The following is a 23,190-nucleotide window of genomic DNA, read 5'->3' as shown; positions in this document are numbered from 1 at the left end:
GCCTGTCGTACGCGCCGAAGTTCAAGAATATTAATTGTCAGGCTTTGCATGCATGCAGTTCACCTCAGTCTGTTGTGAGTTACTCAAGTGATTACCCATTTATGCGTAGTGTGATGCAAACTATTGTGTTTTTCTAATTGTTTGAGTACACAGAAAATATTAATCATTAGTACTTAGTATAGTGCAAGGTACAGTACGATTATTTAGTCCTGACAGTCGCTGGAGATGTGAGCCTGAGTCAGGCTACGCCAAGGGGTGTTTGGGTTAGTCACTCGCTTGTCTTCGAAGCGATAGGATGTCATGCGTGCGGTAGAGCTGTATGTTTCTAGTACAATTAAGCTGTACTGCATTCCTTTACCGACCGTTCGCCCTTATCTCTACTCCGACGCTCTTCCCACTATTCATATTACTTCCCCTCTTTCGCGTCGCTGAGCTGTCAGGATTAAATAATCGGTCTGTATTGTGTTCTTTATAATTGTTTAAGAATAGTGTATAGCATATTGCAGCGAAACTCTGTAGCTTAAAGTTATGCAAAAAGTGAAAGAAAATATCCGACAAGTCATTTCTAAGAGATTAGGCGAATATTTCAGGACAATCTTCGAAAATGTTAAAAATACACTGAAACAGAAGAGGTACATTCTGAACACCTCTTGTGACACAGGTAAGATGCACTTGTATTCACTTTTATGTTGATTATAAATATTTTCTCCGCTAAACGAATTTTACAAACTGAAGTTTCTACCGTAGAAACGACGACCGACTTAGCGGTAACTGTGCGAGGCGTGTAACAAAAAATACCACTCATCGTGCGGTGTGAGGGAAGCCTCATATTATATGGAACACTCTGTACATAGGCCTATACCACAAAAAAAATTGCTTATTGAGGATATAACAATTTTATTTCAAACCTCTCATAAAGTAACTCTCTAGACAAAGATCTATCGATATAGATATGTTGAGTTAAATAAAAGTAAAATGAACCGAGGAAAACTACATTCAAATTCTATACATGAAACTCAAGAAACTATGTAATATATTCATGAGAGTAGAACCAATAAGGATTTCGCTTTCAACACAATTAAAATAGAGAGCTAAAAACTACAACATAGTGTAAAAGGAAGTTTCATAATGTAAGCAATTCGAATCAGAATAAAATCTTTTTGTATCCTGAGCCTCGTTCTTTTCTTCAAGAGCAAAGTCTTGATGAGCTTGCACTTATTCTTCGTAAATGGTATTCCTTTCCCTCGTATAACTTTTTACTTTGTTCTACATTCCATTTATTACTCTGCTTCCTTTCCCTTTATTCTCCCCTCGGTACAGCGTTTGAAGACAACCGCGTCACAAACCCTTCATTTACATGATATAAGATAATGCATGAGCCTCCCTTTTATCCTCAATAGAATTTTGGTATGATACTTACGGGAGGAGTCTTCTGCCATACTGCTCTTTCTCTTTTAAGTCTGCTCCCAAGACCTAGAACAAAAGAACATCCGCCGTCAAACAACAATACTATCAGAGCAAGGATTAGCTTCCGTGCATCCTTGGAAACTGAGAATCAATTACTTCTCAGCTTTATTGCATGTCGATCATTTGATAGAGCGGTGCTGGTGTTTACAGAAGACTATTTGTCATGTAACAGGACGCTAATTCGTATATCTAAGATGCGATACAAGAGGAACGTTCCTGGGATCACATTCTGCGCCTCTAGAGGAGAATATCAAATGACTACGTTTAAAGCTGCTCAAAAGCTTAGTCAAACTTTAACATGTGTGTTTCATTGTGTTTATATACGGAAAGATAAGCAGTACTTGGTAACTTTCATCAACGGTACAGCGTACATACATCCCAAAGATGCTGACATCCTAATATGTAAAGACAGAGTGTTAAAAATGATAAAACAAATATACTGTATTTATAATATTAATGGAATTTCAATTAAGGGGTTAGGTACAGCTTACAGCAGTACAATGTTTGGAAATATTCAACATTTTTTTCTCCATTACTGTATCTTATACAATAGCGAAAAATTGGTATGTGTAAAACATTGTCCTTTTGCTATATGAAAAAAATATTTTTACGATTTAAGAAAATTATCTATATATATATATTTTTTCAAAACTCAAAATGGCGGCAGTTCATTGTGCAGTGATGAAGCGTTTCTCCCCTTGTTATCTTTTTCATGTTCTCTCTCTTTTATTTTATTGCTGAAACTCATGTTTACAATATCATGCTCTTTCAACTACAGTCCTTAATAAATAATGTATTTTTTGTGTTAGAAGAAAATACTGATATTTGCCCTTATTATATATCAATTTATTTTATCAAACAATATATCAAAGGTAGAGAAGTGACCTTGCATCATACTGTAGATATGACATGCATAAATACAAAAAAAAAAAAAAAAAAAAAAATGCAACACTGAATGTTGGATAGTTTTTCAGCACTGCACAATGAACTGAATTTTGAAAAAAAAAATGTAAATAATTTTTTGGAATCGTAAAAATACTTTTTTCATATAGCAGAAGGACGTTGTTTTACACATACTAATTTTCATTATTGTACAAGATACAGTACTGGAGGAAAATATATTGAATATTTCCAAATTTTTACTGCTGTAAGCTGTACCTAACCCCTTAAACAGGTTATTAACAATATTATTTCGTCTTTAATCTTTTGCATTAATAAATGTCTCCTAGAGGATATTTTTCCTCATACTTTAAAAGTTGTACCGGTTTACGAAAAGGGTGATTCTTTTAAACCAGAACAATTTTATTATAGACCAATATCTATTATGCTAATATTTTCTAAGGTTATTGAAATAGTAATACATAACCAATTAACGGAGTATGTCCAATCTAATTCTCTATTTATGAATTCTCAATATGGTTTCAGGAAAGTCTTAGCACAGTTAATGCTGTTGAAGATTTTGTAGCCTCGATTATTTCTGGATTTGAAGATCACAATGATACTTTAGCCATCTTATGTGACCTTCCTAAGTCTTTTGAATGCATTGTTCATGACATTATTATTTCGAAATTAAAATATTATGGTGTGTTTGGCATTGAGTTACAGTTGTTTCAGTTTTACTTGTCAAATCGTATGCATTCTGTTTATGTTAATGGTGATTATTCAAAATTAGCTGCTTTTGATTGTGGTATTTCTCAAGCCTCCGTGCTAGGATCTTTCTTCTTTTTAGTAAATGAATAATGATTTACCTTGTTATGTCAATTTATACTTTTCGCTAGTTATAATACTCTGTATAATAAAAATTTTGACATGAATATTTTGAATAAGGTCATATCTGATTCCTTTACTGATGCTAATCAATGGTTCCGAGTCAATGGTTTCTGCCTAAATGATAATAAAATGCAACGAATTTTGTTTAGGCCTACATTAAAAAATAATTTACATGATATGAGTGTGTCTAATGTAAAGTTATTAGGAATTATTGATCACGAACTGACTTGGGAAGCACATAATAATATGATTTGTTGTAGGTTAGCTAGAGTAATGTTTTCATAATTCAATATTAAAAATAATCTTAATAGTTATATCTTTGTATCAACTGTTCATAGTTAAGGCTGGTTCACAATAAACCGGGAACGAGAAGCAGAGGACGTGAATATGAAAATTTTTATTCACGATAAACCGAGAACGTAGACGACTATGCATCGATATGCATGTCAATAACGATATGTAAAGTCGATATTACGCATTCTGATGTTATTTGTGTATAATTGACCAATGGCATTCTCTCATGAGCACAAGGCAGCCAACATAAACGTAGGTTAACCAATTTCGAAATTTCAACTGAAACATTTCATTAGGTACGCACGCTACTATAAATATACCCATGCATCTTCATTATCACAACATATTTTAAGTCTACCATAACGTAAAATAATTAGAGAAGAAACATTTGTAATATAACAAAAATGAACATAATAGTAGTTATTGAATTGAAGCATGAATATGTAGTGTGTAATACAACCAATACAGTAATAAAATATGATTCACTTACGATCGGTGTTCAAAGACGCAGCTATTGAAAGCCACGTATTCTCCTTCATTTTCTCATCTTTATACGAGGCGCACCGCTTATCGTAAACGTGAGGATTTTCCTCAACACTCAATATTAGAATCTCATCAAATAAAAGTTGCTCCATGATGCAGAGCACAGAACAAAATAATGCATACGTTATGTCACGGTCTTTTTCTACAAAATATACGACGAAAAAATAGCTTTTAGATGGCAATAGAATGAATCTAGTGGGCTGTGATCGTAAACGTGAACGCCAAAGTTGAAACTTGGCCAACTCTCCGTTCCCGATCCCGGGCTCCGGCAAGCTTTTCGTTAATTGTGAATGCTCACATTTAAATGTACACATTTTAATAATTTTACCGTTTTCGTTTTCGTTCCGATTCTCATTTTCGGTTTATTGTGAACCAGCCTTTATCCTACAAGGCAAAGTTATCATCTCGTGAAACCCAATTTCAGATTGTCATAATCTAAAAGCTGATACAAATCTATTGGCATCGTCTTATTTAACAAATTACCGCAGGAATCTTTCAATGATAGTTTTTAAATTTCAAGAAGGCAATACACAAATGGCTTATCGATAAGCCTTTTTAATCTTTAAATGAATTTTTACAACTAGAGAGTGTTAATGTGTTTTAATAGAAGTAACTACATAATTGTTTATTTTATTTGAATTTTATTGTGTTTTATTGTATTTGTTGTTGACCATGTCTATAGTTTTTTGACTGGATTATTTTACGACGGTTTATCAACTACTACGGTTACCTGGCGTCTGAATGATCTACGAGGGTGATAATGCCAGCGAAATGAGTCCAGGGTCCACCGCCGAAAGTTAGCAAACATTTGCTCTTATAGTGGACACCAGCGATTTCGGCAGATGGATTTTGTTAATGTGAACTCGAGAGTGAGTTCCTCACCGCTGCAAGATCGGTTGTTATCTCTGTCGCAGCTGGAATGGGTAGGACATAAGAGTAAACATGCACGCCAGAGTATTCTATTGGACTCTGGACAGTCACCTGCAATATTACACGTACTGGGAGACGTACTGTAAAACCACTGCGAACGAAAGTCGCTTGCGGCACGCTACAAATTATCCACTCGGACTATACTGTGGTCCATTTGTATGTTTCATAACAATGATACTAGCGGAGGAAAACGTTCTCGCCAACTCATTCATGAAGGACAACAAATAGCTCTTCAACTGGTACTGTCAGCAAGATCATTCGCCAAAATCAGTGGTTCCAACTGTAATGGGTTGATGGAAAACCCGGGGAAAAAAACCCAATCATGTAACTTGTTCCAACAGGATTTGAACTCGGGCCTGCTCGTTACACGGTCAGGCAAGCTAACTGTTATTCCACAACGTTGGACTTCGTGTCTACAGTAACCTATTGGTTGCTCACGAAAAGAATGTATAATAATAATAATAATAATAATAATAATAATAATAATATAATAATAATGATATAATAATAATGATATAATAATAATAATAATAATAATAATAATATATCCTAAACATTCCAGCTTGGATTCCTCCTGTATCTCTATTATTGCTCAATACCAGTATTCTGAGCATAAAGTGTATGGTACAATAAATGGAACAGAGTAATTTGTTTTCTAATCTACCTTTCCATCATTACCCACATCCATTTGAAACTCAAAATTTATTTAAGTTTCTTTTTATTATTATTATATTATTATTATTATTATTATTATTATTATTATTATATCTTTGTCCCATTTGCTGTGGAGACCTTCGGTCCTTAGAGTCATGACGCTAAAGTTTTGGTATCTCAAATCGGACAAATTTTGATCTCCATTACTGGTGATCGCCGTTGCACTACTTATTTGCGTCAACGCTTAAATATTGCTATTCAACGCGGAAATGCAATGAGCGTTTTGGGTACTCTTCCAGAGTCCAGCCCTTTGGACGAACTTTTTCTCCTGTAAAATTTATTATCTCTATGTAAATGTTTATATTTAGTTTTTATGTATGTGTCATTGTAACTGTGAAAATATTGTTAATCAAATAATTTTTTTTTCAAAAGTGTATATTATTTTTGGGAGTGTTTTTGTATACGCAAACGCATTATTAATTTGGTTATACTTTTTATATCACCTTTATAAAGGTAAACACGCTTTGAAATATTTAAGTGGACAATCACGTAATGTGAATTGATATTCAATTGCTTTGTTGATTTGTGACTCAAAAGATGGCTCTGATTGTGCAATGCATACTTTATTATTATTATTATTATTATTATTATTATTATTATTATTATTATTATTATTATTATTATTATTAAAATGTTCCACTTTAAATTATTTTGATTAAATTTATGGAAACGCTGGAATTCAATAAATGTCACACATAGTTTACAGTTTGGAACACACAGCAGCATGAGCTCCGAATATCCCTGCAATTCATAATTGATCAATTGAGAAACTACATCGAGTCTAATGGGCAATAGATTATACAATGGACCGTTCCATTATTTCAAGGCGTGACATTTAACCACAGGGACCTGAACTGCAGCACGCATCCATCGCCTCACTAATGCAAAAGCCTGACTTTCCATGTAAATATATCATATGATTTTTACTCTTTCGACTTAACTGATGGACAAAATTGGAATGTTAAATATGAAATAAACAATATCAGTAGATTACAAACCAGGTTCAATTTCACCGAGTTAGAATTTTCACCCAGAAATGAATTTTAAATTAAACACACATTTGATATAGCTATTGTATTTTCTATTTAAAAATTCATATTTACAGTGGCTACAACATAAAACAGATGAATGCAAAGACATAAAAAAGAACAGAGCTTACTATACGAGTACATGCAGTTAAAGAAACCCATCAACAATCCTAAAATAAGTTATAAGCGAAATAGAAAATGGCACACACGGAAAACAAGGGTTTGCATATAAAATGATAAAACATATGAACAAATCTGAAAAAAGATACATCAAAATTAAATGTAATAAAATAGAAAAATGAATTTAATACCACAACAATTTATAGTTTCAAAATGATGAAAATGGGAAGCCAAATGAAGATGAATTAACTGGAACTGAAAAGGTGGATTTGTTAACATTCATTCATCATGTTATGCCCAAGGGCAGGTCTTTCAATGCAAATCCAACATTCTTCAGTCTTTCCTGTTTTCTGCCTTGACTTTACCTTTACGAGAACAACCGAAAAATAAAAGAATGCAATTTATAAATACGCATCGCCTACGCAAATTTTTTAGTAGGTTATTTTACGATGCTTTATCAACATCTTAGGTTATTTCGCGTCTGAATGAGAGATGAAGATGATAATGCCGGTGAAATGAGTCCGGGGTCCGACACCGACAGTTACCCAGCATTTGCTCATATTGGGTTGAGGGGAAACCCCGGAAAAACCCTAAACAGGTAACTTACCCCGACCGGGAATCGAACCCGGGCCAGCTGGTTTCGCGGCCAGACGTGCTAACCGTTACTCCACAGGTGTGGACTACATACTATACAGATTTTGATCGCGTGAATCTTAACACACAAATGTTCAGTTTAATGTACTTCTGTTTATAAGTATAAATAAGGGTGTAATTGTTTGTCTTATTTGAACTGTTGCATCAGTGAAGTGTTGTGAGTCAGTGAAGTTATGGTTTACAATGGCAGTGAATAGTTTCGATCAGTGATAATTTATAGATGTTCTATAGTGTCAGTGAATTGTGTTCTAAAGTATCAGTGAAATGTGTCATAGTGTCAGTGCAGTAAGTGAGATGTGTCATAGTGCCAGTGTAGTGAGTGAGATTAGAGTGAAGTGAAAGGTTATCATTATCAATGTGAAACTCATGTAGGGCTTATACATAAGTTGGTTGAAATAGAAAATTAGGTTCAATTATTAATTTAGTTATTTTATACATTTTTATTAATGTAATTATTGTATATTATTTGAATTGTGTATTTTAATTGTATTGTGTATTATTTTTGTTGTGTGTAATTAAGTTACCACTGCCACCGGGTGTTTGCCCATTTGCAGTGTAAATAAATACATACACATATTATTATGAAGGATTGTATTTATTCTCAATGTTTAATTAACGTAATAAAAAGCTTATACTGAAAATTAAATTAACAATAAATAGCGGAAATGAAAACACTGATGAGATTATAATTCACAGAGAGTAAGACAAGGCTTTCTTTCCAAAACTCACTACCTCCAAAAACTGCTTTTAGAGGACACGCGAATTTCTGCTGCCATCGCTACAAGCAATAATCAGATAGGAATTTAAACTTACATTATTTGTCGTGTAATTTTGCTCCACTTAGAGAATTTATGTTGCGGCCACTTATTTCTAATCATGATTTTGGAGAAGTTTCTTTTTCAAAACTTACTATTTTCTATAAATAGTAAATTTTGAAAAAAAGTTCCACGTCACTTTTTAAACCATTTTACTTAGCACTGAAAACGTAATAGAATACAATTATGGAACACGTTAACCAAACTTTTATATTACTTACTACAAACATGTTACTATTACAGACAAACAGAGAGGCTACTTCAATGGAAAAACAGAACAATAACTCTACAATATAAAGTCTTCATCGTAGTAGCATAATACCATTATGGAACACTACAATCAAACTTTTATAATACTTGCTACAAATCTTAAATATTCATTATATTGGAACAGTATGTTACTATTACAAAATAAACAGATATTTTAATGAAAAAAAAAAAACACAAAAATTCAACTAATGTCTTCATCATAACACTACACAGTATCCTCCAAGTCATCCTGAAGATTGTTAGCTGTACCTGCACAAACATCATCATAAAATTGTTTTGCATCCTCAGAGACGATGAAAAACTTAATTACCAGTAGTTTTACAAAATCACCTGTTTAGGTTCCTGTACATGACTTTTTTGGGTAGAGGACTTAGACAACTGGAGTTCACTTGACTTCACTTCTCTCTTTCTTGAGAACTGACACTTTCACTGGAGTATTGTTATACACTTGAGAAACTCCGACAGTGAATTACCTATTATAAAGGTAAACATTTTCTGCTCTGTTGTTTTAAATGACAGTGTTGTTTTCATTACTGTTTTTATTGCTGCCTTATAATCAAACATCTCTTAATCCTTTACATACACATTTACAGTAGCAAAATTAAAAAACACTGTGATAACCAAAAGGGGAAACAATTTCTGTTTTCTTCCTTAGCTTTGTTTCAATATGACCAAATGTTCGGTTAGCTGACATATAGCTGTTACCTCTCACTGGGAAAATGTGTTCAATTTTTTTGAACACGGCTAATTTGTTCACAAAATTCAAAAGAAGTTCCATAATGCACATATTTTTATTTTGTGCTGGACATGAATCTGAAAAGAGGCAAAAATTTCAAGTGGTGATACCATCCCCTTATATTTTAGCTCTGCTAGACATATTTTTAACTACAACACAAACAACATGAACAAAAGTTTGATGTTAGATTTTCACATTCCAAGTCATCAGCTGTTGACAACGCATAATAAGAAGTCCATGGAAATAGTGAGTACTGCTTAAAACTAAGTAAATGTACATTGGAATTAGTGGAGTGAATACCGAACCTCAAATTTACATGAATCCGCTCCTAGTTGAAAAATTCAAACTTTGGAGATATTGAGTTTTCGAAAGGAAACTTACATTTATACGAGGGAGAGTCAAGAAATAAACTTAATAACTGTTTCATTAATTGAATACATACAGTAAGACTACAAACACTTCATCACTTTTCAACATAGTGTAACAGAAACACTTGCATTGAACGTAGTGGAGACTATGTTGAAAAGTGATTAAGTGTTTGTAGTCTTATTGTACATACTCAATTGATAAAACAGTTATTAAGGTTACTTTTTGACTCACCCTCGTCACACATTTATAAATATTTCGTCAAAAGATCAACAATTTCACTGCCATATTTTTATTCCTATTCTCCCATTAAAATCTCCCACTTTTACAAATTCTCTACAATATCCTTTGTGAGCAATTCAACTTTTTTTAAAATATGGAATCACTTTTTTCGATCGTGTGCATCATTAGTGATACATAGTATAAGCAGAACGGCTAATCTACATAATATTTTCATAAATTTCTTATAAGCTTAATAATTCCTTTATAACTGTTACTCATAGTTCACTATCTATCTAGCGGCGATTCACTGTAAAATATAGACACTAATTTATGCATAATTTCAAACAAAATGAATAAATAATATAGTGAACGATATTAAGCATTACAAGTTAAAATGCCAACATCATGTTCAAATAATTAATAGGTTGAGACTTGCGAAGGAAGCTTTATATTGCAAGCCAAAGAGGAGGAGAGGTGTGGGAACCTGAAAAGTGGTAGTCAGATCAATTTTGAGTCTTGGAACAGGCTCTGGAGACCTAAATCTTGTAGACCAAAGAATAAAAACTAAAGAAGTGCTGATTTACATACAACCTCCACACTGGACTCTTGTTACAATATCCATCATGGTATTATTGCAGTTATAGGAAAATTCAAGTCTACACATTCAGCGTTTTTATGCGATTCTCCTCTGAACATGATATATAATTTAATTAAGCTAAAAGAGCACCTTGACACAAGACGCAATTTATGTTATCGACGCTGTGAGAGACGGCTCAACGTCTAGACAAATTGCATCGCAGCGGTGCCAGGTTATAGCTTCGCAGCTGCAGTAATCCCTCGTTTTAATGTTTCAGCGTTGATTACATATCCAACGGCCCTATAAACTGCAGTTTTATGTTTTTGCAGAAGAAAGAAGTCAAAGGGCGTTAAATCCAGAAGCTGGGAAATAAGGCGACATTTCCCCAGCCAACAATAACGAAACAACATTGTTAAAACCAAACACTCCGACGCAGTCTTATTGAAAAATCTAGTTGATAGAAGCCAAAGTTTCAGAATACATCCCGGTCGATGGTTTTTATAACGGTATCTTAGGAATAAAAATATATGGACTGCGATAAAATAGACAGAGAGCTCAGTCAGCAGAGCGAGAATAAGTTCTGTATTTCAAGAGATGTTCCGAATGGACTTACTTCGGTACTGGTGAAATACAATTAACATGAGCCGTGATGAGGACAAATTACCGTTAATACATGTACTAACTAAAGAGGAAAAGATTGTTTGCTTTCTCTCTAACTTTCATATGTCTATCTTCTACTTCCTATTTTCTAAACACTTAAGTGTGAGATGGCAGTATGGACTATTCTGAGGAAAAAGTGATCATATAAAAATGTGCCCAGTTTTCAGCGTGTCTGACGATACAGTTGTTTGAATGTTACGCAAACAAATGTTACAAGTGACAAGAAGAAAAGAGAAATGACTTAGATTTCAATTTGTTACTTATTTAAATGGTATTTATACATTTCAACAGTTCAAAGTAATGGTTTGAGAATTGCCCCACCCCTTTCAATGCATTTTTCCGCTTTGTGGACAGGAATAAGTGTTGCTTTCGAGGTCGTATTGTCGTTCCTTTATAAGGGTAGCAGTGTTCATAATGTGAAAGACCAATTTGTCCCTTGTGTTTAATTTGTTTTTGTACACTTCGCCTCTTATTCACTGCAACAGACAAAAATTGAAAGGAGTAAGGTCTGGGGACTTTGATGGACAATGCAAGTGACCACCGCGGTCGATAAATCGTTCAGGAAATGTGAGATTTCGATTATGTGTTACCCTGACGACTAAAATATACAGGGACTCAGTCTTGCTGGGAGAACAGCTGTTTCACTACATTCCTCAAACGATTTCAAAGGAGATAAATAGTCAATAGTACGTAAGAAATTTTGTCGTTCCTTCATACCTTTAGTAAGGCTGGTTATTCATAACATTCAAACAGGTGTAGCCTATATCCACATCCATTGAAAATTGGAGAATGTTTAAAATATAAACCATTTCTATTCAGAACCGTCCATACTAACACCCCCTAAACTATATAAAATTCCTCTTGAATCACCTTCTACGACCTATATACCCATATGACTTTAATTTAAAATTTCGCTCAAAAAGCAGAACCCCTCTCAGTAATTTGCATTGACCTCTGTATAAAGTAAAAAAAAACACCTAATGGGTGTATAAAGCTGAAGATTGCACTCTTCTTTATTTTAGTAGGTTATTTTACGACGCTTTATCAACATCTTAGGTTATTTAGCCTCTGAATGAGATGAACGTGATAATGCCGGTGAAATGAGTCCGGGATCCAGCACCGAAAGTTATCCAGCATTTGCTCAAATTGGGTTGAGGGAAAATCCCGGAAAAACCTCAACCAGGTAACTTGCCCCAACCGGGAATCGAACCCGGGCTACCTGGTTTTGCGGCCAAACGCGCAAACCGTTAGACCACAGGTGTGGACTTGCACTCTTAAAAACAAGTCTTCACTAAAATGTAATATTACTAAGTAGCAATAATAATAATAATAATAATAATAATAATAATAATAATAATAATAATAATAATAATAATAATAATATTTATTCATTCATTCATAGTGTTCTGCAGGTCGTTCACTGCAAACCCAAATTTCTCCAATCTTTCCTTTTTTTCTGCTTGCCTCACTGTCTCCTCGTATGATCCATACATCTTAATGTCATCTATCATCTGATATCTTCTGTCACGAACTCTTCTCCCGTTCACCATTCCTTCCAGTCCATCCTTCAGTAATTATTTTTTTTTCTCAGTCAGTGACCCATCCAATTCCTTTTCCTGATTAGTTTCAGCATCATTATTTCTTTACCCACTCTTTCCAACACAGCTTCGTTTCTTATTCTGTCTGTCCACTTTACACGTTCCATTCTTCTCCATATCCACATTTCAAATGCTTCTATTTGCTTCTCTTCACTTCGTCGTAATGTCCATATTTCTGCCACCAAACAATGCTACACTACATACAAAACATTTCACCAGTCTCTTCCTTAGTTCTTTTTCCTGAGTTCCGCGGAAGATGCTCTTTCTTTCTATTAAAAGCTTCCTTGGCCATTGATACCATTCTTTTGACTTCCTGGCTGCAGCTTATGTTACTATTATAGTACACCCCAAATATTTGAAGCTGTCCACTTATTTTACTGCCATATTTAGAATTCGCAAGTTTACCTTCTTTGCTTTTGTTCCTATTTCCATGGTCTTCGTCTTAGTTGCATTTATCTTCATTCCACACTGCTATCATTTAGATCCAGTAGCATTTCGCTTAGCATCATCCCCTCTTCTGCTAATAAGCCCATATCATCAGGAAATCTTATGCACTTTATCCTTTTTCCTCTCACTATCACTCCTCCCATGTTCCGAAAACAGTTCTTTACTAAATTCTCCAAGTAGATGTTGAACAGGGTAGGTGATAAAGGACATTCTTGACGTACTCCACTCTCAATAATTTCACTTCTTGGTGACATTTCTTCTCCTATCTTGACTTTGCTCGTAATAGGCCTATATATGCTATTTATTATTATTATTATTATTATTATTATTATTAGCTAACGAAGAATAAGCTGCCAATAACAATATATTAACGCAATAGTATTAATAATAAATTACAATAATATTACACAGATTAATAAAGAACTAATCAATTACCAAGGGATTATACTGTATCTCTGCAGTCTAAAGATATAGTGGGATCATGACTGAAGGGTTCAGAACCATAGTCGGCCAAGCGCCATTTACTAAAACCGTAGAAAACAAGGGTTAAAATGAAGTTATTACCATAATTCAATGGAAACATATAGCAAGTAATATAGAGTATACACATTCAAACTAAATGATATGTCAATCTTCATTAAACTATGGTATTCACTTAACTTTAATCCTTGCTGTCTCGGTTTTTAACAAATGGCGCTTGGCCCACTATGGCTGTGAACCCTTCAATTATATTAACATAGACTGCATATAAGTAATGTAATGCACCTGAGCACCGGAAACAGAGATTCAGAAATTCTTGTTGTAGAAAGAATTGTGTCTAGGAACACGTAATAATATTGTTCATAAATGAATAATAGAATACATTAACTTCAAGCACTTCAATAATAGTAAACTAGTAACAACAGAATAATATCTAAAAAGTATAGGCCTACGTATTTACATATTACTCTAATATTTAAGAAAGTGCAGTGGAGAGAATTATTATCCCTGACTGTTAAAAGCAGTGTAGAAGCAAGTACTTTCGGCAGTGAGGGGGAAATTCCCCTTTCACGCATACATATTGCTTTGTGGCACAATCAATAGTTTCAGCTAGCATCAATAGCTTTTGTACAATGATATTAAAGGGATATCTTTATTTACAGAATTGAATTGTTATGTTGTATGACAATCTACGTATTTACACGCACATTTCTATTTATACGTTAATTGAATTTTGTTTAATGACAGATGACATTGACAAATAATTGAAACTACAAACAGAGCTGATCTCATTATTACTATATAAATTTATAGTACTCGTGGTAATTATTTAATTTTAATCTTCACCAGTGGCGGTTTCTGGCCTGGCTGCAGATTTACAGTATGACCACTATTACTACATTCTTTTAATTGAATCGAGATTGAATTGTTACTTCTCCCAACAGTATTTCAATTAATTCTTTCTGAGCATCTATTTGTTAAACAGATTCGTTTCCATTAAATTTAAAGACATGTGGTAATTGAACTGCCACCCAGATGATCGAAATCCTCAGTGGTTTCTCGTGCGCGCACATCTAGCGAAGTTTTGCTCACAAACGGAGCCGATAAGCTGTGTATTACAAATGGTGATGGCACTCGGCGTGCAACCTTTTCGGCTGGGCGTTGTTTCTCTACATTGAACAGAATAAAAACACTTATGAGAAATACCAAGATTTCCGCACCAGCAATGCTTTCAGTGTAAAAACTATTTATCCTGAACTTTTCAAATTCATCCAAAAAGTTATCTATAAGTTCATTCATAGCAATGAACATAAAATGGGGTTCCTTTCAAGCCTTGGTTTTTCTGAGCCGACGCATGCGAGATGTGAAGTGCGAGGCCCGCCTCGCACAAATCCGAACTACACGAGAGATAGTGAGTGGTTTCTATAACTGCGAGATGCGAAGTCTGCGTACCTCCCAACTATAGAAACCACTCACTATCTCTCGTGTAGTCCGGATTTGTGCGAGGCGGGCTTCGCACCTCGCAACTCGCATGCGTCGGTTCAGAAAAGCCAAGGCTTTAAAGTAGGACCATTTTAATCACCGGAATCAGGGTAAAATAATCACCTTAAAATCACATCACTATGAATGACACATGAGGGACGGATAGACTAGGTAGACAGGTAGTGGATATGTAAACAGGTAAATAGTTTCACGGATGGGTGAATGGATAGACGGATGAATGAATTAATGGTCTGATTCCAAGATCTGCGCTAGTTCACTTTCAGTTATTTTTACAGGAAGGAGAAAAATTGCTGGCTTTAAAATATACGAGTCAATTTTGAAAAATACCTACTTATTCTTTTCTTGCAGATATTTTATATCATTCTATGTAGGTGTACTTAATGTACTAGAATACTTCAATGTTTGCCAACAATTTCTATATTAATATACTCGTATAAGATAATAGGTTTTTGCCTGAAAGACATAAAACAGAAGATTTGGTGGAAAAAACGATACATTTAAATATCATTTTCAGCGGTAAATAGCAAGACAGCAAAAAATAACCTTACCTTACCATTGGATTCAGAGTGCAGAAAGTAAGTTTATTATGTTATTGGATCAAAATTGGTTTTGATCAAAATAGCAGGTTTTGGAAATAAACCACTCAAGCGAGTAAATAAGATGGATGGGCAGGCAGGCAGGCAGGTAGGTAGTTAAGAAGACAGGTAACTAGTCAGTCAGTCAGTCAGTCAGTCAGTGAATCAGTCAGCCCGATAGAATGTGGAAACAAAGCAACATTGTTATACAATTTGCTGAAAAATCGATGGTGTTCGGGATAGAGAGAGTTAAGTCACTTTTTGTGCAAATTGTGTTTTGTTCCTCAGGTGAATACACAAGTCAAATTCTCAAGTGAGTGGGCAGTGTACTTTACTTTGTAAATTTGTAGTGTTTTTTGAATAGCAGTTTTACTCCTGGTTTAGTGTTAGAGAAGGCCGTATGGCCTTAACTCTGCCAGGTTAAATAAACCATTTTTCTTCTTCTTCTTCTTCTTAGTATTATTATTATTATTATTATTATTATTAAAACAAAATAATACTGACGTTTGATGTGTTTTGTTTGTGTAGAAAATTATTTGTAAGAGATTCCAAAGTTTAATTTTCATTTATCTCAAAACTCATTATGATTTATCTCTCTTTAACAAAACACCATCGTAATATTCATAAGGAAGACCTCATCTTCAACCATGGAGTGCCTATATCGTACTGTAGTACGTTCTCTCACGTTTGCTTGCTTCTCGTAATGGAATTAAGAGATGCGTGTGAAAATAGTGGAAACAACTGCATCGTGCGAGAGATGCTGCAGGGAAAGAGAAAGAAGGGGCAATTAAATTCACTCCAGCAGTTTTCAGCTCTATTAACCTGAATTCGGCAGATTTCCGGGAGAAAATATCCCCTCTCATTCCCGCTCCTAACAACGAGACAGACCTCGCTAATCTTCATGGTTCAGAGCGCGAGGGTACATTAATTATGTCCATTTGGGAAAGTGTTCAGTGTCCCAGAATCCTCACACTATTGGCCTATATAACAGTCACGTAGATCAAGTACAAAGGACCCATTCAAGTGTCGAATTACTACAGAACTGGAGTAGTATCAATCTAACGCGTACAAGGAAGAAAATCCTCTCTACATGCATCACGATAAGCTTGTTCACGTGGATATCTCGTCTGTCCAGTTGAACGGGTGTGTTAGCGGCATATTCGGAAGTCCGCGATTTTGACCTCGAAGTGAATTATCATGCCTCGTTTTTCGTAGTTTCCCCAGTTAATCGTCCACTTCGTAGCTTGCTGACCTATTTCAATCTTCAAGATAATTCATCCAATCATTTAGCCAGAAGTTGTTCGACGATTCGATGTCATCTGCCACTCGTTTGAGAAGTATTTCTGTTGGAATTCTTAAAATATGTGCGTACCGGTACTAGTTTTTCTTCATGTTTCTGTTCTATGAGGTGAAAACATCCAGTCCTATTGGATTATTTAAACTCATGTTTACTTTCCCATTAATCCAATTATTATTTTTAATGGGAAGTACTGACATATTGAGACAATTCATTAAAAAATCTTCACAAAAATGCACATTTTTGGCATCTCAGCCCCAATCAAACTGCATATCATGATTCGGCAACTGAATAATACGCACGGTAGACCAACGTCGGTAGTAGACGTTGCTCGCCGGCCACTAGTGACCGGGCCGTACCGAGCCGTGTCAACCAAAATAAAATCGAAATGATGGTAGTAGAATTCGCGACTATATTCTTAAATAATTCACTCCATTAGTCAAGTGCAAGGTTTATGCAGTACAACGGCGTTGTTTTGAATGCACCAAAACAAAATGCAGATGTACAACCCGTTTCAGCTCACGTTACCCGCGGCGTCTTCGTGAACTATCCGTTACGTCATACACTGTACAGTCTCGAGAGAATATTAGTCTATCAGTCTAGACTAGAGCAGCGTGAGGGATGTGTCTACAATCCGTTGAAGCATTTTAATACTGCATTAGTAAATTATTTAGTTGTATTATCATTGAATATACTGTGCATTGAATCGAACGGTACGTATTTATACTCCACTGAAGCATTTTAATACTGCATTAGTGATTCATTTAGTTGTAATATCTTTTAATATGCTGTGTATTGAATGAAAATGGAATTGATGAAACACAAAATAGCAGAAAAAATGTAAAACCTTGTTCCCTAACAAAACTTAAACAATTAACTTGCGAGTGCATTCACAATATCGATGTTGAGGACTGGCAAAAGGCGTGCGATAAAGTCAAAACGATTGAGGAGGATTATTGGAGACGTGATGCTTTAATGGAACAAGAAATTGAGCAAATTACAATTAATGTAGGTCTGAGCACAAGCGATGATGAAGGAGACGATAATAACTGTGAGGCCTCATGCAATGAATCTGAAGGTGGCAGTACCACTGATACAGCAGGGAGTTCAACAGACACGGCAAGCGGAGCAGAATAAATTATGGAAGCGTTTTTACAGCATTATCAATAATACAGTAAGTTTCTTTTTAAATGTTACCATATACCATAGACACAAAAACAATATTGTAATTTATAATACAGTACCTTATATAGGCCGAACCTAAATAATTTATGAACTATTATAATTATTAACTGTATAATATTAACCTAATATAATATTGTTCATTGTCAGGTACTACAGACGTCAAGGAATCCTGTTATACTATGATCGCTTCCATTCTACTGTTGCATGGTATGCGAGAACCTACATACTGTCTATAACATTGCAACACGTACTGTACCATATTTCCTACCCCCGCAACTCCGCTTGCTGCCCGCAGTCACCGTAGTTCTGATGTAAATAGAGACGGTAGCGACATCACTCCGAGAAGTAACGTGAAGTGGGACAGGTAGTAGTAAGATCTTAAAGTAGGTTATCACAGCGAAATAAAGGGGGGGGGGAAGGTGTGTTTCAGGGAATATCATTCAAATGAAGGAAAGTAAATTTCCGGTTAACCAAATCGTTAATTACGTAACTATGACCGCGTAATTTTTGGTCTAGAGAAAATATCTCATCTTTTACGAAGAAAACTTTTAGCGGCCATGAAATTATTCACCGCTCTCATATTATTATTTATATCAATATTACGAAACAAAGAGTATCACAAAGGCCATGACCTACAGGATCATCTTGACTGTCTCCGCATACGCGAACTTTGTTAATAAAAACCTAAACTAAGCAAACCTAACCTTCGTATAATATGCAAGATCTGTAACCGGAGCAAGAAGAGATTTTCTTGATTTGATGTGGAATGTACACACGAAAATAAATTCAAGTAAGGATCACGCTGCCACTGCATGAGAGGTCCGCGCATGCGCCACAGCAAAAATGTTCCTGTCGCGAGCCCCTCATCTAAGCCACGTAATCTACTCGCAATATTTGCGCAAATACATCTTGTCGCTAACAGTGGTGCTATCTCTCAGTAATATTCAGAACGAAAAAGTTAGAGAGAGAGAAAAAAAAACAAATTTTTCCTCCTAACGACGCCACAGACCAACGTCGTGTCTTTATGTTTGCGACATTGTGTATTTAGTTCAATTTGGTCCTAACCGTAACGGCAGCGTTCAAAGCTACCGTAGCAAATTCTCCAGTTTAGCGAATGATTCTTTTTGAAATGGAGATATTAAGAAATTTTATTGCTATTAAATTCTTTTACCGTCCCCGACAGTTTTCACACAACTGCCATACTTAAATAATTAATCTATGTTATAAAGTGTACATAATTCATACTCAGCAACTTACTACTCGAAAATGATAAACTTATCTTTCGCATTAAAGTGACATTAAATGTTGTTTGTCTGAATTTCGGAGAAACTAGTATTCCATGTATCTCCGTTTATATCAAAAGTCACACTATAACGTTCTTCTCTGAATGTCACTAATACTGACTAAAACTTGTACTTGAAAGTGTCGTTAAACAAACAATAAGATCAACAGTGTTCGTTGCTCCCGAAGCTACAATTCCAATCACAGTGGATGTGATTTTCCAGTCCAAAGATCTGCCGGTTTTCTACCCCTGCCCTCTCTCATTGAAGTTAGGGGAATTCGGTAAGGGTTACTAAACATGTTTCTGCCATCTCTCTCAACAAATCATACATATGCATGCACTAATAAAGGTCCGAGACCCTCTCTGATGTATTGTCACAGAGAAATTTGTATTAGTGGTTTAGTATTATTTAGAACTGAAGACCAACATTGATATTCAAATTGTGACATTATAATAATTTCCTGATTTCTTGTTAGACTTAAATAATAGAATAGGAGTTGAGCAGAGAGATCGTTTATCTCTAAACTTATTTAATATTGCACTGGAAAAAAATCTACAGAAGGTTCAGTGTCTCGATATGGCACTAAATTAACTGCCAAATCTAACAAAATTGTTTATGCTAATGGCACATCATTACCGACCGTTAGGAAAGAACTCATGAAAATACGTAACTGACATATTATTAGTTAGTTTCGATGTTCATGAAAAAAATAGCACGTGACCAGGAAATGGAGGATAAAATATACCATAAAGAAAACATTTATCATTTGGAAGAGTCTCAGATTTCAAAAAATTCAGGAGTGAAAACTATTGAAATTGTTAAATTTAAAAGAGGAGGAAATTAAAACTAGAATTTCAAATGCAAAAAGATGTTATATTATGGACAGTAAGTTATTAATTTCAAAAATTTCTAACTAGAAACACAAAATTTAAGCATTTATAGAACAATTATTTTAGAGTTGCTCTTCTCTTTGGCGAAGAAAACTGAATACCGATACTGAATAAGAACAGCTACCGTAAATTACGAGTAATAATATTTGAAAATAGGATACTGCGAAAAGTTTCAGGACATTTAGTGAAAACAACACATCGAAAATCCGAAGCATCAGAATATCAAGAAAATGTATTATAATACAGATAATGTCTCATAAGTATTGACGTTTCGGAGTAAAATTTTAGTTGGTGTGTTTTGTGACAAGAAATTCATCTGATTTTCAAAGTAAAGACCATTAGATTCTATGGCCTTGAGCCTCCTTTCAGCGAGGTTTGTTATTCCGTGACGCTTCTAGTTTCTGGTTTTAGATGCAATGAATTCGGGTGATACCCATTTCAATGGCTTCCAAGTTTCAGAAATCTCTTCCACTCAGGAAGGGAACTAGATGTTAATCTGAGGGCAGTGGACTCTTCTATTCACAGCTGATTCGAATTTAAAAAGTACACGGCAGATGCATATTTTAAGCAATTACGTTGAAAATGTAGAGTTGTTTCTGTCGCAGTACAGCGCACAAAAACTTAATGATAAAGTTTACGATGATGATGATGATGATGATAATAATAATAATAATAATATAATAATAATAATAATAATAATATAATAATAACAGTTTTGGGAAGAAGCTCTAAACTTGTTTTTCATATATTATTTGAACCCAGCTGTCAAAGGTAAATCATAAAGTACTATCCCAGATCGCAATTAGATCGCCGCCGCTACCATCATCATCATCATCATCATCATCATCATCATCATCATCACCACCACCACCATCATCATCGAAATCATAATCCGCCTTCCAGTTATTAGACCAAGTGGTCTGTGACACACTCACTCCAGCGCAGCGTTTCAAAGGTTTAGACGAATTTCTTTTTCCTTGTGGTTGGAAACGTAGTAGTTGCAGAATCATAGTGGGAGATATCTTCAGAACAATGTGTCCAGTTATTACGATAATTTTGAATTTGTTTCAAATAAGGATAATTCTCACCAGGAGTTTATGTGATTTCCATGGACTTAACTATAATGTTGGGATGGATAGGTATATTATTAAGAACTGAAGAGTTTACTAGTTCAGGATGAAGGGTGGTGTAAGGGAAGTAAACTTCTAACCGTTGTCATTAACTAATTACTAACCATTTCGCAGTATAGAGGTGCGTTGTTAAGTCGCATATAATAGTACATTATGCAACGGGCCTATAATGATAGTAATTAAGACGCGAGGATGTTTATGAAAGAGCGCAAGAGAGTTTCATAATTTTCATACGAGCATCTTAATTACCATTATAGGCAAGTTCATACGACTTTTTATGCTCGACCATATTTATAACTTGAAATTATTCATAAGTATTCATTTATTCTTATGTGACTGGGGAGCGAACTGATCTTGTGCAATCTCGTAAATTGTGAGATGTGCGCAGACGCGAAAGTATTGATTTTTTCCGGGCAACGAATGTCGACGATATTGATATATAAACTAGAGAATAATATAAACGTTAAACTTGATATAACCTTTAAATTGAATTCGACATTGAAAAACGAGATGACAAATTGAATTTATTTGAATATTATTTACAATTAACGCTAATTATTATAGTAACAGAACATAACCTTCTGCGACAGTATTGGATTTCCAGCCTGCGTGACGTTTTGCTAGTTGTCTTTCGATTGCATTTCCGAGAATAATCGAAAACCTGAACTTTAATGAATAGGTGTACTTTAATGACATGCATTAAAGGACTGCTACCAGGTGTATAATTACTACATTTCGGTATGGTCGAGCATAAAGTCTAATTTTATTCAGCGTTGTTTTTATTAATTTGTTTTAAATATATTTTTGAACAATATTCTTGATTTCTGTATCAATTAACATTTAAAAGAATTATCAATATTCATTATTAATGTTGCGAATAGTGCGTATGTTTTAATGCATAATAGCCTTGCTCCTTGGCCATGTGCTTCTTCTTGATCTGGTAACAGCCATATTTGTTTATCTACCAATCACTCTAGTTCTCTACTACAGGCCTATGTATTTCGTCACATAATGGACAATTGACGAAAGATACCTAGAGAAGAATAAAGAAGTGTATATAGTATTCGTGAACTTAGAAAAGGCGTTTGACAAAGTGGATTGTAATAAACTGGACATTCTAAAGAAAACTGGCGTGGATTGCAAAGAGACAAGGCTCTTCAGTAACCTTTATAATTATGAAACAACGAGTCAAAGTCAAGATAGGAGAAGAAATGTCAGAAGGAAGCGAAATAGGGATAGGAGTCGTTCAAGGATACCCTTTAAAGTCTACCCTATTCAATATCTACTTGGAGGATTTAGTGAAGAACTGTTTTCAGAACATGGGAGGAGTGATAGTAGGAGGAAGAAGAATAAAGTGTATAAGATTAGCTGATGATATTGCATTGTTAGCAGAAGAGGAGATGGTAAGGGATATGCTATTGGAGCTAAATGACAGTTGTGAGTAGTATGGAACGAAGATAAAGTCAACAAGACGAAGACCATGTTCATAGGAAGAAAAGTAAAGAAGTTTTTTTTACTTGGTTATTTAACGACGCTGTATCAACTACGAGGTTATTTAGCGTCGATGGGATTGGTGATAGGGAGATGATATTTGGCGAGATGAGGCCGAGAATTCGCCACAGATTACCTGACATTT

The 23,190-nt window shown here is 34.8% G+C and overlaps 1 protein-coding gene across 3 annotated transcripts in view; it reads right to left on the bottom strand.

Moving 5' to 3' along the window:
* LOC138703205 (serine-rich adhesin for platelets) overlaps positions 1 to 23,190 on the bottom strand; it is a 1,304,023-nt gene that overhangs the window by 130,371 nt on the left and 1,150,462 nt on the right. For all 3 annotated transcript variants that reach the window (XM_069830906.1, XM_069830908.1, XM_069830909.1), the window contains one exon: positions 1,421 to 1,473. The gene's annotated coding sequence lies outside the window, so the exon portion shown is untranslated. The remainder of the gene's footprint in view (positions 1 to 1,420; positions 1,474 to 23,190) is intronic.

The sequence above is a fragment of the Periplaneta americana genome, chromosome 7 (genome assembly GCF_040183065.1).
Source record: "Periplaneta americana isolate PAMFEO1 chromosome 7, P.americana_PAMFEO1_priV1, whole genome shotgun sequence".
NCBI lineage: Eukaryota > Metazoa > Arthropoda > Insecta > Blattodea > Blattidae > Periplaneta > Periplaneta americana.
The sequence above is the reverse complement of the archived record's forward strand: the minus strand, read 5'-3'. Positions and strand labels throughout refer to the sequence as shown.